At 34.4% G+C, this 13,937-nt stretch overlaps 1 long non-coding RNA gene across 1 annotated transcript; it reads left to right on the top strand.

Annotated features, from left to right (window-relative positions):
- The first annotated feature begins 531 nt into the window (after window positions 1-531).
- On the top strand, window positions 532-4,029 carry LOC113301695. The gene is made up of 3 exons (XR_003336440.1): window positions 532-920; window positions 2,870-2,954; window positions 3,871-4,029. It is a non-coding gene; the product is annotated as an uncharacterized LOC113301695 (long non-coding RNA).
- The last annotated feature ends 9,908 nt before the right edge of the window (window positions 4,030-13,937 follow it).

The following is a 13,937-nucleotide window of genomic DNA, read 5'->3' as shown; positions in this document are numbered from 1 at the left end:
AACAAATATGGAACTACATCAATTAATAAATTATTGAATATTAGACTGTAAATTTTAGCGCGGAAAACTTAGACATACTTATCTGTTAGAATCATATTTACCGTAGTGAGCACACAAACAATCTTATTATGAATTAGAAAGAAATTAGTCTAGTGAACCTAGAGCTACAAATTATAGATTCTAGTTGTAGAAAACCTCATAGGATTGTGTTTCATCTCTTGTTGTTTTGAACTCATTTGAAATGAGTTAGTTTTCACGCATTTGTAAGTATGAGCAGAACGTGCATTTAGTCGAGAGATAGTATTGCTCTATAAGGTGCGGAGTTCTTGAAGACTTTATGGTGGATCGATTTTCGAGGACGGAAATGATATAAGGTGGGGAGAATGTAACGAGCCTCAAGATCGTCAACGCTATTAGACCATTCATGAGACGATTTAGCCGTTAATGAATCGATTAGTTTAACACGAATGTTAATTAATAGAAATTAATCTAACAACGATTTAGATTCGAAACTAGTACCGATATATAGATCTCAAAAAGTTATGCAAGATAGACTACTCGAACATGTCAATCGGATACCGGACGAAGAAGATTCTATCAGATTAGTGAGAAGGGAAAAAAATCATTTTTTGCATCTAAACCGCCTGGCCTTTTCTGGGTGCCTTAATAATTTCTGATCGGCCTTATCTACCCGTGTCGAGAGGATAATCCCTCGTTTCTCTTTTCTTCTTCTTTTTCATTCTTCTTTCTTCTTATCTTTCATTCTTCTCTGTTCCTTCTTCTTTCCTTCTTTTGGTCGATTTTGTCGACGAAGCTAGCTTAATTCGATGCGAGTGATTCATCAAGGTTTATTAGTTAGTTGTATGATGGAGAGGGTGATGGTGCTGAAGTTGTTAGATCACAGGAAGAAGCAGAAAAGGGTAAGCTAATTTAGGCTTCAAATTGATTAATGTTTATTTATGTAATAGCTATGTGTTGATTGATTTTAGAGTGGGTTTAGCCTTAATTGAAGTATAGATGGATATATAGGTTTAATTTTATTTCTTAGAGAATTAGGGTTTTTCCCTGTTCTTCCCCAAATTAGTAAATTAGGGTTCCTGAGTTTATTTAAGGTTGAAGAAGAGGGATTGGACGATGGTGGTTCGAAGAAGAATTGGGTTTTGATTGATGTTCTGAATTAGAAGAAGAACAAGGTAATCAAGAGAATTGTTGCCGATGAAGCTCAAGTGACAAGTGAAGTTGAGTTAGTGGATTTCATTTATGAGATGCCGACTTGAGGAGTTTGGTAATGAAGCTGAGATTTTGGTGGTAGTGGTATTGAATTAGTATGTGCTTGGCTGGTGCAAGTATAATCTGGATATGAAGTCAGTTAATGAAGATAAAGATGAAGTTGAAGATACTTTGAGGATGTGTGTGTTCAGTTGAGCCTAACTGGGATGTTGATGGTTGGTAACTGTACTTATAAATTAATTTATAGGTTACGAAGATGAATTAGATACTAGAGTTGTAAATGGTGCTTTGCAGTAGAGGTGGAGATGAGTTTGGAACTGGAGTTGTTGAAGTTGCAAGAAAGGTATTGATGACGCTGTTATGAAGGTACGAGGTATGGCTGGATATTGGCTGGTGCAAGTATAATCTGGATATGAAGTCAGTTAATGAAGATAAAGATGAAGTTGAAGATACTTTGAGGATGTGTGTGTTCAGTTGAGCCTAACTGGGATGTTGATGGTTGGTAACTGTACTTATAAATTAATTTATAGGTTACGAAGATGAATTAGATACTAGAGTTGTAAATGGTGCTTTGCAGTAGAGGTGGAGATGAGTTTGGAACTGGAGTTGTTGAAGTTGCAAGAAAGGTATTGATGACGCTGTTATGAAGGTACGAGGTATGGCTGGATATTGAGTTGGTAACACAAGTGAAGCTGTTGATGCTGAACTGGTGAGAGCAATGAGGAGCCGAGAGTGAGGTGTTGTGAACTGAGTTAATGATGAACTGTTGTAGTTGCAAATGAAGTTGTAAGTTATAATGAAGGGGTTGGCTTGGGCAGCTAGTTTTTGGTGTTAAAAGAGATATAGAAATTTCAGTGTAGGAAGTCGATTGTGTATATGTTTGTGTTGTTTGGAATGAAGCTTATGAAGAGGTCTGAAGAGGTATGTGGATGAGCTTTAGATGATGGGATTGATGATATGAAGATTGTTTGGTATTTGAATTGCAGTTAGAACAAATTGTATGATTCACAATGTATTAGATTTCTGTTGTATTTAGATTATAAAGTTTTGTTAGAATGAATAGATTGAATTTGAGCTAGGATTAGAGTCTCAGCTGTATGTGAACCTTAAGCATTTCAGTCTGTTTTAGTTTTGTATAGCTGACTCAGTGTCTGGCTGAGTTGAATCGTTGTCTGAGTTAACCGTTGAGTTGACCTGACTTGACATGACCTTCGACTAGACTTTGACCTTGACTTCCGTTGACTGTTAGATGACCTGTGACTGTCAGTTTGACCGTTAATTGACTCAGATGGACTGGACTTTAGATCAATGGGCTTATTTAGTGAATTCTGAACTTGGACTTAGTTCCATGTTTCTTAGTTTGATATTTTGGACCTTTATGGTTCGAATCGACCGTTTGTTCCTTCTACAAGATTGTAGATACTCTTAAGACTTATCTATTGGATTATAGAATCATCCTAATTGAATTAGTAAACCTTTATGTGTGTTAAAGGTAGAGAATGAAAAGCTTAGAACCATTGATGGGCTTAGAAGCTTTAGATAGATCACTTAACCTATAATTAGAGAATTGTATGAGATTATGTTATGAGCCTTGTGTGAGCCTTTTGGATAATCTTTAGAGTGCTTGTTTGATTAACAGTTAGTCGTTATTAATAACGACCGATTCAACGGATGATCTTGTAGACATCGGATCTCGAGGTAGGCGAGGCTTGTCATCAAAACAGGTGGAAACTTTGTAACCTTCTGGTAATCATTGAGCTTTCTTTCTATCTGCGAGCATGATGTGTTATTTAATATAAGTATGTATAATGTTTGCAATGAATGTAAAATATGAGTGTAATATGTATTGTGTGAATCCCCTGCAAGGAGTGACCGTGTTTCCCCACGACTTCTTGCTATGTTCTATGTAGGCCGGGGAAAGCCGGTTGAATATTACGCACTTTACATTTCTTAGTAGAGCAGGGAAAGCCGGTTAAATATTACACACTTTACTTTTTATATTTATATTAGGTCGGGATAAGCCGGTTGAATATTACATAGTAGGTCGGGGTAAGCCGGTTGATTATTATATATATTATTTTATTCAGGGGAAGTCACTCATGTGCATATTAAACTTGATTGTGCAGTCTTAGTAGTATGACTGGGTACTATGATCTTGACTTAGGAAGGTCACCGAATAATGATTGGGCCTTTTGTGAACCTGTTGTGCGGGGTCAGATCATAGTAATCAAAATCTTATTATATTCTAGACTTAGATGGTGGCATTGGGTTTTATGAGGTGTACGCATTCCACGATAATATCTTACGGTACCTGGATTCATGTTATCATTTGAGACTGGAGTTATTTATAGCATCTTCTCCTCCATTGAGTGAGACGAGGTTGGGATAACATATGTTTAGGTTGTTTAATTCTCTTCTCGTAGGTCCATCCGGAGGTGGATCTTTCACGGATATTACCACTATGGACGTAATATCTGGGGATATGAATTGAAGCAATCTTCTGCTCTATGTTGCGTGTATAATATGTTTATCGTTATTCTTTAGTAGAACTGTGATGCATGTTAGTGATTACTAGAATGTTATAATGATAACTACTGAGCCCCTTTTTTTGGATGATGTGCTCACTTGTTCCCACTTCAGTTTCAGTATTCAGAAGAGGTGGCCCGCATGAAGATATTCGTTTCGTAGTTTGAAACTTTGGCCGATTAAGAACGTTTATGAATCTTTTATATATATGTATTCTTTGTTTATCTGTAAAACAACACATTAATATATTTATATCACTTGAGAGTTTTCATCTATTAACTATCAGAGTGTTTGGGAATTAGTTTTGTTTTACTTTATGCAATTATGTTCCTTAAGTTCGAAGATCTAGATTCTGTTACTACAGGTTTAGGCTATATTATTATTAGCTAAGCAGGTTTAGCTTTTGGGGCGTGACTGATGCCCAACAGACAACATGAAAAATGATCTCCTTATGAGCAATTGAGAATAGTTCTTTCAAGAGTTCTTTTATTCCAGTAAGTTCAAGAACCCTTTCACAAAGACTAGTTGCTCTAACTTCAGTTAGGGAGGGCATGAACTGGAACGAGCACAATTCAGAACAGAGTTCAAATCTTCCCTTATTAGAGGTATCAAGAATACTTTCTACTTGCTGAACACGGTATTCTCCAACAAATTCACTGTAAACTTTCTTATTCTTTGTGAAATGAATTATATGAAGTTTTCTGGTTAAAAGATCTTGAAATCTACAAGAGTATATCAGATTTTATATGACATTTCTTAGGTCTTTCATGGTCCTTCCGTGAGAATCATGAAAGAGAAGTAGATTTCGAACATAAGTCGAATTCTTATAAGACTTTTCTTTTATAAAAAGAAACTTTTTATTGAAAATAATTGTAGATTTTTCAGAAATCTTTATTAATAGGAAACAATTAGAATTACCCATATTGTCCAAACAAATCTCTAAATCACAAAGAGTGCTTAGGTAAAAAGAAATTGTTTTAAGTAACAATACGTTATTTTTGACTGTTTTTCTTCTTCCATTTTTTGAGATATGATATATCATTACATTCAAAAGTTGTCTCCTAAGTCGCTTTTTTTAAAGGATGAGCAATAGATCTTGTTTTTGCATTTTTAAAGTCATTTTTTTGTAGCCCCTTTTGAATGACTTTAAAACATAATGAACAGATCATGGACTATTACAGTAGTTCACTTGTCTGTTTATTTAGTAAAGATGATAAAGTTCTTTATATGAAACGAAGCTTTTGCCAATTCCTTTGATACAAAAAGAAGGGCATTTTGCATCATGTGAATCTTACATCTTCTTTGCAAATGATATTTATTACCACAAAAATAACAATGTTTAGTATTATGAAATTTATAATTTTAGTTGTTACTTTTCTGTGGATATTCTTGTGAAGTCCCTTTTTTTTCGAACTCTTGGATACTTTGATTTCTTCGTATTTTCAATAGAGCTTTCCCTTAGTACCTCGTTTGATTGATCACCAATTGTTGGTTTGTCATCATTAGTTTCTACACAACAACATGTAGTATCATTGATATTAGAGATATCCTTTTGTGCAGAAAGACTTGAAGATTTAACATATTTTATCTCTTTGTCATAGATTGAAGTATCGCATCCTTCATATCCCAAGCCACGCGTATCACAATGACCTCTTCCTGTTTCCAACGAAAAAGATCAATTGCTTGTGCTATCATTAGATTTTGAGGGAAGATCTACTGATAGGCTCTAATTTTACAGTATCTAACAAGTTTTTCTAACCATTGGATTGTAACATACAGACCGCTCAGATTTTCTAGATTCCGTCAAAATCATCTAGCTATTCCAGACAAACCCGTCACCCGTATTAATTTAATGCTACTTCATTCTCCGCCAATTTTGACTATGTTTTCTTCATATGATTCTCTCTCTTGAATCCTTCTATCTAGAGAGTACATATACATGGAGGAGTTATTATTATTTTTGAAGGAACAAGGGGCTAAACAGAGCCCCTATATAATTATATTAATCAAATGTCAACAAGTGACAAAAAATTCATACATCATCAACAAAGAATAGTAAAAAATACATTTAACGAGAGCCCCTAATACAGAAGATCTAACATACATTAAAAGTATTGAGTACATATTCAAATAGAAAACAAATGTTTTCTGAGGGATGGTTTTTGGAACTTTTTCCAAACATTTGGATAACTTATTCAAATCTTGATGCTTCCATAGCAAGGAGTAATAAGCACATAACATCATAATCACGATTAGAGCCAGTAGCCATGGATCTTGTATCGAGTTGCAGAGACCTACGTCACGCCGGAGGAAATCTTTGTCAACAATATACATGAACATACCATCACATGTTAACAAAGTGCCATAAAGGCTATTATATTCTTTATAATGACAATAGTCAGCCATTAGAAGACGATCAGGAGAAATATATACAAAACCTGACTTTAGGATCCTGTAAAACAAGGACAAGTTTTATTGAAAGCATGAAAACCTAATTTAAATGTTACCCAAATTTACCCTAATTAACAGAACTATCCAATAATATCATGTTCTTTTTTTAAATCACAAATACCAAAGAGCAACTGTATGATTTCACCAGAAAATTTTACGGTCGCTTCTCGCTAATATTTTTCTTTATAAGATGTTTTTGTATATTATCCCATTAATCTTTTAATGACTTAATCAAATCAGATTTTCTATCAATTTGGTAATCTATCATCAACTTTGAAAATAAATTTTAAGAAGTTTTCTTTTTCCCTGCTTGGTTTCTACCCTCTTCTCATCCAAAAAGAAGGTTCTGGACCTTCTGGTTTATATTAAAACAAACATTTCCACTAATTTTTACTAATCGCTTCATTAGATGCTTACGGATGTAGTTGAATGCATTTGTTAGGTACATGATTTGATTCATACATTTTGGAGGCATATTTTGTCACTGGTTTCTTAACTCTTCTTGATCAATGATGATATTCAAGACCCAATTCTTTTTTCTCAAAAAATTACAAAACAAAGTCTTCCTTTTTGGTCCATGATGATCGTCCATTTTCCATTTTTCTTTACATTATTAATACTGTACATTAGCTCTTATTCGTGATGAGAGCAAAAAAAATCAAAGTCAAGTTATAAGAAAAATAACCTGAAATATTACCCCGGGTGACGGGTTTGTCCGGAATAGCGATTTTGATGGAATCTAGATAATCTAAGGGGTCCGTATGTTACAATCCAACAGTTAACAAAACTTGTTAGATACCGTAAAATTAAAGCACGTCAGCGGATCCTCCCTCTTAAGTTTTTTCAACTTATAAATTTCTTTTTCTAATGATTTGTTTTTACTAAGAGCGGAGATAAGGTTATCCTCTAAATGCTTTATATGGGATAGAAAAGTATTTTCTTTCTCAAGAAACATTCTTGTTAAAAATTGGATTTTGCATTAGAATCAGCAAGTTCTTCCTCCAAGAGACTTTTATCCCGTTCTTTCTCAACAATTTTTGCTCGATAAAGTTCAGCACTTACTCTTTCTTCGAGACATAGTACTTGTTGTGAGAAATTTTCTTTCAACGATTCATGCTCATTACCAAGGTTTTCATACATGGTAGTTAAGAGTTGTTCCTTTTCAAGTGCCGAAAGAAGTTCATTGGATCATTGAAGAAATTGTTTGCTCAATTCTTCTAGTCCAGAGGTTTTTATACTTAACCGCTCTCTAGGAATTTCAAGTACAGAACTCAATGACATCTTGTTAGGGATATCTTCAATTGAGCAACATGAACTTGACGAGAGGACTTCTTTTGAGCACGAGTCTTGTGGTATGTTAACTGAGTCTTTAGACTTTTTCCGCATTCGCTTAGTCTTTCCTTGACCCATGATTTATAGGTTGTATCGCACCAAACACAGATTGTTAGATCTTTTCGTGTTTTCCTGCTCTAATACCAATTGAAAAGACGAGGGTACCCAAATACATCACAATCTTTTAAATATCAACCTATAAGTCTGATACCAAGCGTGATCGTCTATCGACAAAGTCGGGACAGTATGACAACAATGTTATTCACTTTGTGTGATCGTCTATGGATATGAAATCGAGACAATACAACAACAAAGTGATCACTTGATAATAGGTACGATATTAAACCGAAACTCTATAGGATTAATATCAAGTGACTAGGATTAACGTACGTGTGTAATTTACTTGATTATAATAACAATTATAATGCGGAAATAAAGTAAATGAGACAACAAGATTTTGTTAATGAGGAAACCGCAAATGCAGAAAAACCCCGGGACCTTGTCTGGTTTAGAATACTCTTAGAATTAATCCGCTATACAAAATCTAATACCAACTTCGTATGGTTGAGACCAAGTAGACTACCCCTAGATACTTAGTTTCCTCAGTATCCCCGCGCCTTCAACTTCTAGAGTCACGCACGTGAATCACCAATCCTTTTGATTGTATTCTAAACAATAAAGGATAAATGTGTTTAGTAACCACTCTATTCAATCTTGGTAATAAGATATTTGAGTCGTCGACAAAGGCTCTTTTGTTTAATCTAATAAAATCTTTTGTCTGGTTAGATCAATCTAAACTTTGACTACCAAAATAATCAAACTCTAGATTTTTAATCAATCAATATAGATCTCAAAGAGAAACTATAAGGTGATGCCGATCTCACGTAACTAGACAATCAAGTCTATCAAAGATAAACACGATTCTAGTTGGATCCCAGCTAATCAAGGTTTGTGTACACAATTCACAAGATACGAAAACTAATAAGAAAAACTTCATCGTCTTCAGATCTTCGTTTGTCTTCAATAATAACCTGCATAACACCACTTGAATCCTCGTGTGATCAATCACACACAGAACGGATTCTGTTAACAATGGATTATCACAAGATGTCTTTAGATTTGAAAATGGTTCTAAAGATCTCTTCGATACTTTGATCTAGTTTGAGTGAGCCTTATATCAGAAGAGAAGGTTCTCAAGAATAAACAAACTAGGTGCAATCAAAGTTTCAACAATCTTTAGTCAATCAAATCAATAATCGAAAACTACGATAACAATACAATTATCTTGTTTCTCACCAACGGTACTCGTAGAGCTTGTTGATCCCACAAAAGTCTTTAAACAAGCGGTCGTAAGTGATCTCGCCTAATTAGTGTACTTTCCTCTCTAGATAGACGACTCCACCAGAAACAACAAGAATGAAGTTTGCCTGGCTCTTAGGATAGTTTGCAAGAAATGCAAACTCAAGTATTTATACAACAAGGTTGTTTGGACAACAAGGAAATTCCAAAACCGAAAATATTCTCAAGATATTCACATTAAAGTACCTAATTTCGGTTTTCCTATTTCCAGTTAATTACCAAACCATATTTCTGAAAACTCCCTTAGAAAACTTCTATTATTAGTTTAGCACATTAACTAATAATATTTTCCAGAGGATATGCTTTAATTGCTGGTAATTAAAACATATATTATGAAAATCATAATTAAATGTTTTCCATTTTTTCGGACCTGGGATCACCTTGAGTATCAAGGAATATCTTTGAACAATTAATGAAAAGAGTTATGTACATGTTCAAATATGTCGACGTCTAAAAGTTTCTCAGCAAACCCTAATTCCAAGATTCACACAAAACATCAAGAGATATGTGAATATTGGAAACTCGATTTTGGTCCTTGGGATCGATTGTACCAACCTCACAATGTAAGTTGTGGTTGGTTATGAAAATGCGGGGGTCTAAAAACCACACCCAACAATTCGTTTGGAAATCTGAGAGGACTTACTCTAATACACTTTCTAGAGAATCAACTAGACAGTCAGACTCAATCTAGAATAAAGTATATCAAAGAGTTTAATATCTCTAACTCAATCAGCAAATAGAAATCTATGAGCCTGATTGAATAAGAGGAGTAACTTAAACGATACCAAAGACCAATGTTCAAGTGTCAATCAATGTAAATCAACAACCCAAGGTTGGATATTCTAATTGATTGATCTTAATGCACAACCTGTGATATTTCAATTATATAACAAAATATAATGCGGAAAAGAAATAACACAGAAACCAGAATTTTGTTAACGAGGAAACCGCAATTGCAGAAAAACCCTTGGACCTAGTCCAGATTGAACACCACACTGTATTAAGCCTCTACAGACACTAGCCTACTACCAATTAACTTCGGACTGGACTGTAGTTAAACCCTAATCAATCTCACATTGATACAAGGTACAGTTGCGCTCCTTACGTCTTTGATCCCAGCAGGATACTACGCACTTGATTCCATTAGTTGATCTCATCCACAACCAAGAGTTGCTACGACCCAAAGTCGAAGACTTGATCGACGAATCTGTCTCACACAGAAAAGTCTATATGATTGAATAAATCTGTCTCCCACAGAAATACCTAAGATTTTTTTGTTCTGTCTTTTGATAAATCAAGGTGAACAGGAACCAATTGATAACCCATACTTATATTCCCGAAGAACATCCTAGAATTATCAATCACCTCACAATAAACTTAATCGACTAGCGAAACAAGTTATTGTGGAATCACAAACAATGAGAGGAAGTGTTTGTGATTACTTTTCTATCTTGCCTATTGAAGATATAAAATCTCGAGCCAATTATTTCAATTGCACTCAACACGATAGAAATAGCAAGATCAGATCACTCAACTACAAAGATAATAGTTGGGTCTGGCTTCCCAATCCCAATGAAGTCTTCAAGTAGTTAACCTACAGGGTCTCGAGAAGAAACCTAAGGTTAAAGGAGAATCGACTCTAGTTATGCAACTAGTAACACACAGGAGGTGTGGGGATTAGGTTTCCCATTTGCTAGAGTTCTCCTTTATATAGTTTTCAAATCAGGATTCGCAATCCAAGTTACCTTGTTAAATCATTCAATATTCACCGTTAGATGAAAAACCTGATTCAACCAAGATAATATCTTTCAACCATTAGATTGAACTTAGCTTGTTACACACAAATGAAATGTACCCTCATTTAGGTTTATGTAACCATACCTAAACGTGTACACCAGGTTGGTTCACAAATAGTTAACCGAGGTTAGCCATATGATTACTGTCATATCAACCTTATTCATCTTAACCATAACTAGTTCAAATGACTCAAATGAAACTAGTTAAAGAGTTGTTCAATTGTATAGAAAACACAATCAAAACCAAATCTGTTTGATTCACTTGAATCAATCATGAACATTATAGCCACGGTTTGCAAAGATTGCATTCCTTATGATTTAAATGTTTAAGTCCATGAACTGACCGATTTGACAAAGTAACCAGCTTAAGTATGCGTACGGGTATTCGTACTTAAGCAACCAGATTTTGAGTTTGTTAAGTTTCCAAACTCAGCAGAAATTTTCGGTTCGAAAACTTCCGCCAGTATGCGTACGTGTACGCATACTTAAGGTGACTAGTTTAGGAGTTTGTAATTCCCAAACTCAGCAGATATTTTCGGTTCGAAAACTTTCGTCAGTATGCGTATGGGTACGCATACCTATCTTGTCTCCTTCACCAATTTCGTATACACACACATGCATACTCTTGGTTCCTGGTTTATGGATTTAAACACTAATGTGCGAACACACTATATATGCCTATATCCAAAGATGGTTACATAATCAACTCTTTATTTCAATCATTGAAACATTCTTCTATAATGACAATAGCCGTTTTCACACACTATTAGCATCAAAGCCATTTTCAAGATATTGAAATAATCATTATCGAAACATTCCAAGCCTACATCAAATGATTATATCACACAAACCATGTAAGATGTTACTCGGAAATTTTCTCATGATATAAGATGAACTTGGTCGAAGAGAAAGCTTACCAACACATATTTCGAGAAATATGTAAGCGAGATATACTCAGCTCGAAATCTCAAATGTGTATAGAGGAAACTATATCGTAACACGACTTATGTCTCAATATAGGAGATAGTAGAAATAGACTTTCCAAGTGATAGATGAGTTCAAGTCTCCACATACTTTTTTGTCGAAGAAGTTCCACAAGCTCCCCTTAGTAGTTCTTCGTCTTCAAGAGATGAACGCCGAGAGATCAAAGCTCAACTACACTATCTATATCCTATTCCGAGACATCTATAAATAGGCTAGAAATCAATACTTATAGTTTTGATCACTAACATTGACAAACATGCTTGAGATAGCAACACATGCGAGTTCGACCGAGCAACGCTCTAACAGGTTATACCATGATTCCCAAATCAGGTTGTGACCGGTTACACCTTGCTTCCCAAAGGTAGATTATGATTGGTAATACCTACTTCCCGAGTTAGCTTTTGATCGGTTACATCGTGGTTCCCAGAGAAACTTGTGACCGATTGCAACTAACTTCCCAAATTAGCTTGTGACCAGTTACACCATGCTTCCAAAAGGTAGCTTGTGACCAATTACAACTAACTTTCTAATGTAGCTTGTGACCGGTTACACCATGCTTCAAAAAATAGCTTGTGACCAATTACAACATGCTACACAATATAGGATATGACCGATTATACCTCAAATCTCAATAAGTTAAGATAGGTTCTACCTTGTCATCTTATATTGGTCATTCAAAAGATATTTAATAAAGAACATGACCAATCATGATTTCCTTTCGATTATGAAACAAGTTCATATATGTACTTCCTTTAAACAAATGTAATAAAACATTGTTTCCTAGGGTGAAATCATACCTGTATCTTACACATAATCAAGATATTATATAGAAAGATTATGTTGATGTCGTATTTACGAAGTTCCAAAAGATAAGCGTTTATACTTCGTAATTCAATAGATTCTTTAATATCGTGATCATAAAGTTATGACCAAGTCTAACCACTAGAGTATTATTTATATACAGCTTCGCATGTTATGTTTTCAATATAATCCGACTTGAAAGATACGTTAGGAATGAAAACAATATCAAGTCAATATTACTAACCTCAAGTGGAAGGATGATGTCCTCATTGTAGTCGTTACTTCTTCACATTCTTCAGGTCTTCAGAGTAATACTTGTACGTCTCAACATTCCTAGACTTTCTAGTCTAACTTAAACGAAGTTGACTCTAGTATTTAATCAAGCGACTCTAGATGAGTTTTGATACTAAAATATGACAACCAAACTTGACATACCATGCTTGGTGGATTCAACCGATCTTCCTCTAACAGATACATCTTCATAATCTTCAGGTCTTCAAGGTAATACTTGTATGTCTCAACATTCCTTGACTTTCTAGTCTAACCTAAACGAAGTTGACTCTAGTATATTTAATCAAGCGACTCTAATTGAGTTTTGATACTAAAATATGACAACCAACATTGACATACCAACGCTTGGTGGGTTCAACCGAGCAATGTTCTAACATTCTTTGTAATTCCAAGGTGGACTTCTCACATGCTTACATGAATTCATGGATAATTTTTTTAAGTTCAACAACCATTCGAAGACATTGCAATGAAGTGTTTGTACTGCAATTAATATTTTCTAGAAAATTTGAAGAAAAATAAACTTAAATAATTATTTATAGATTTTGAAAAAATCGCGAAATGTAGGTTTTCAATTTGTTATGATTGAGAGGTCATGTGAAGAAACAATTGTTCAGTTTGAAGAAACAAAAATGTATATGTACTGTGATTAGAAGATATTGGAAAATATTTGACTTAGACTTGAAAGAATTCGATGAATTTATAAACATCGCGATTGGTGACAAAAAATGTGAAAAGGAGAGGGTCCAAGTACACCACCAATCTTTTTGTTCGATAACTTGTATGGGCAAAACTTAGTACAACTACAAGTAGACCAAATTAATGATCCTTGACAATATATATATATAAAGTTTATCTATTTAATTCTTCTCAATCAGAAAGTCTAGACAATGGAGTCAGTGAACCTGATTGTTAGGAAGAGTACTTGGACAATTCCAAAAGTCAATATCCAAGAACAATCTATGTATCCAAATATTCAGATCCGAATTCTACCAAGTATGAATCTTTTAATCTATCTTTCAAGATACGAATTCTATAAGAAACGAGTCTCGTGATCGATCTTAATTATATGGACGTGTCTACTAGAACTGAATACATGCTACTTGTGTAAATCCTATTATAAATATAAACAATATAATGCGGAAAAGAAAAAAACACAAATATTAATGG

This window comes from Papaver somniferum, chromosome 1 (assembly GCF_003573695.1).
Source record: "Papaver somniferum cultivar HN1 chromosome 1, ASM357369v1, whole genome shotgun sequence".
NCBI lineage: Eukaryota > Viridiplantae > Streptophyta > Magnoliopsida > Ranunculales > Papaveraceae > Papaver > Papaver somniferum.
The sequence above is the reverse complement of the archived record's forward strand: the minus strand, read 5'-3'. Positions and strand labels throughout refer to the sequence as shown.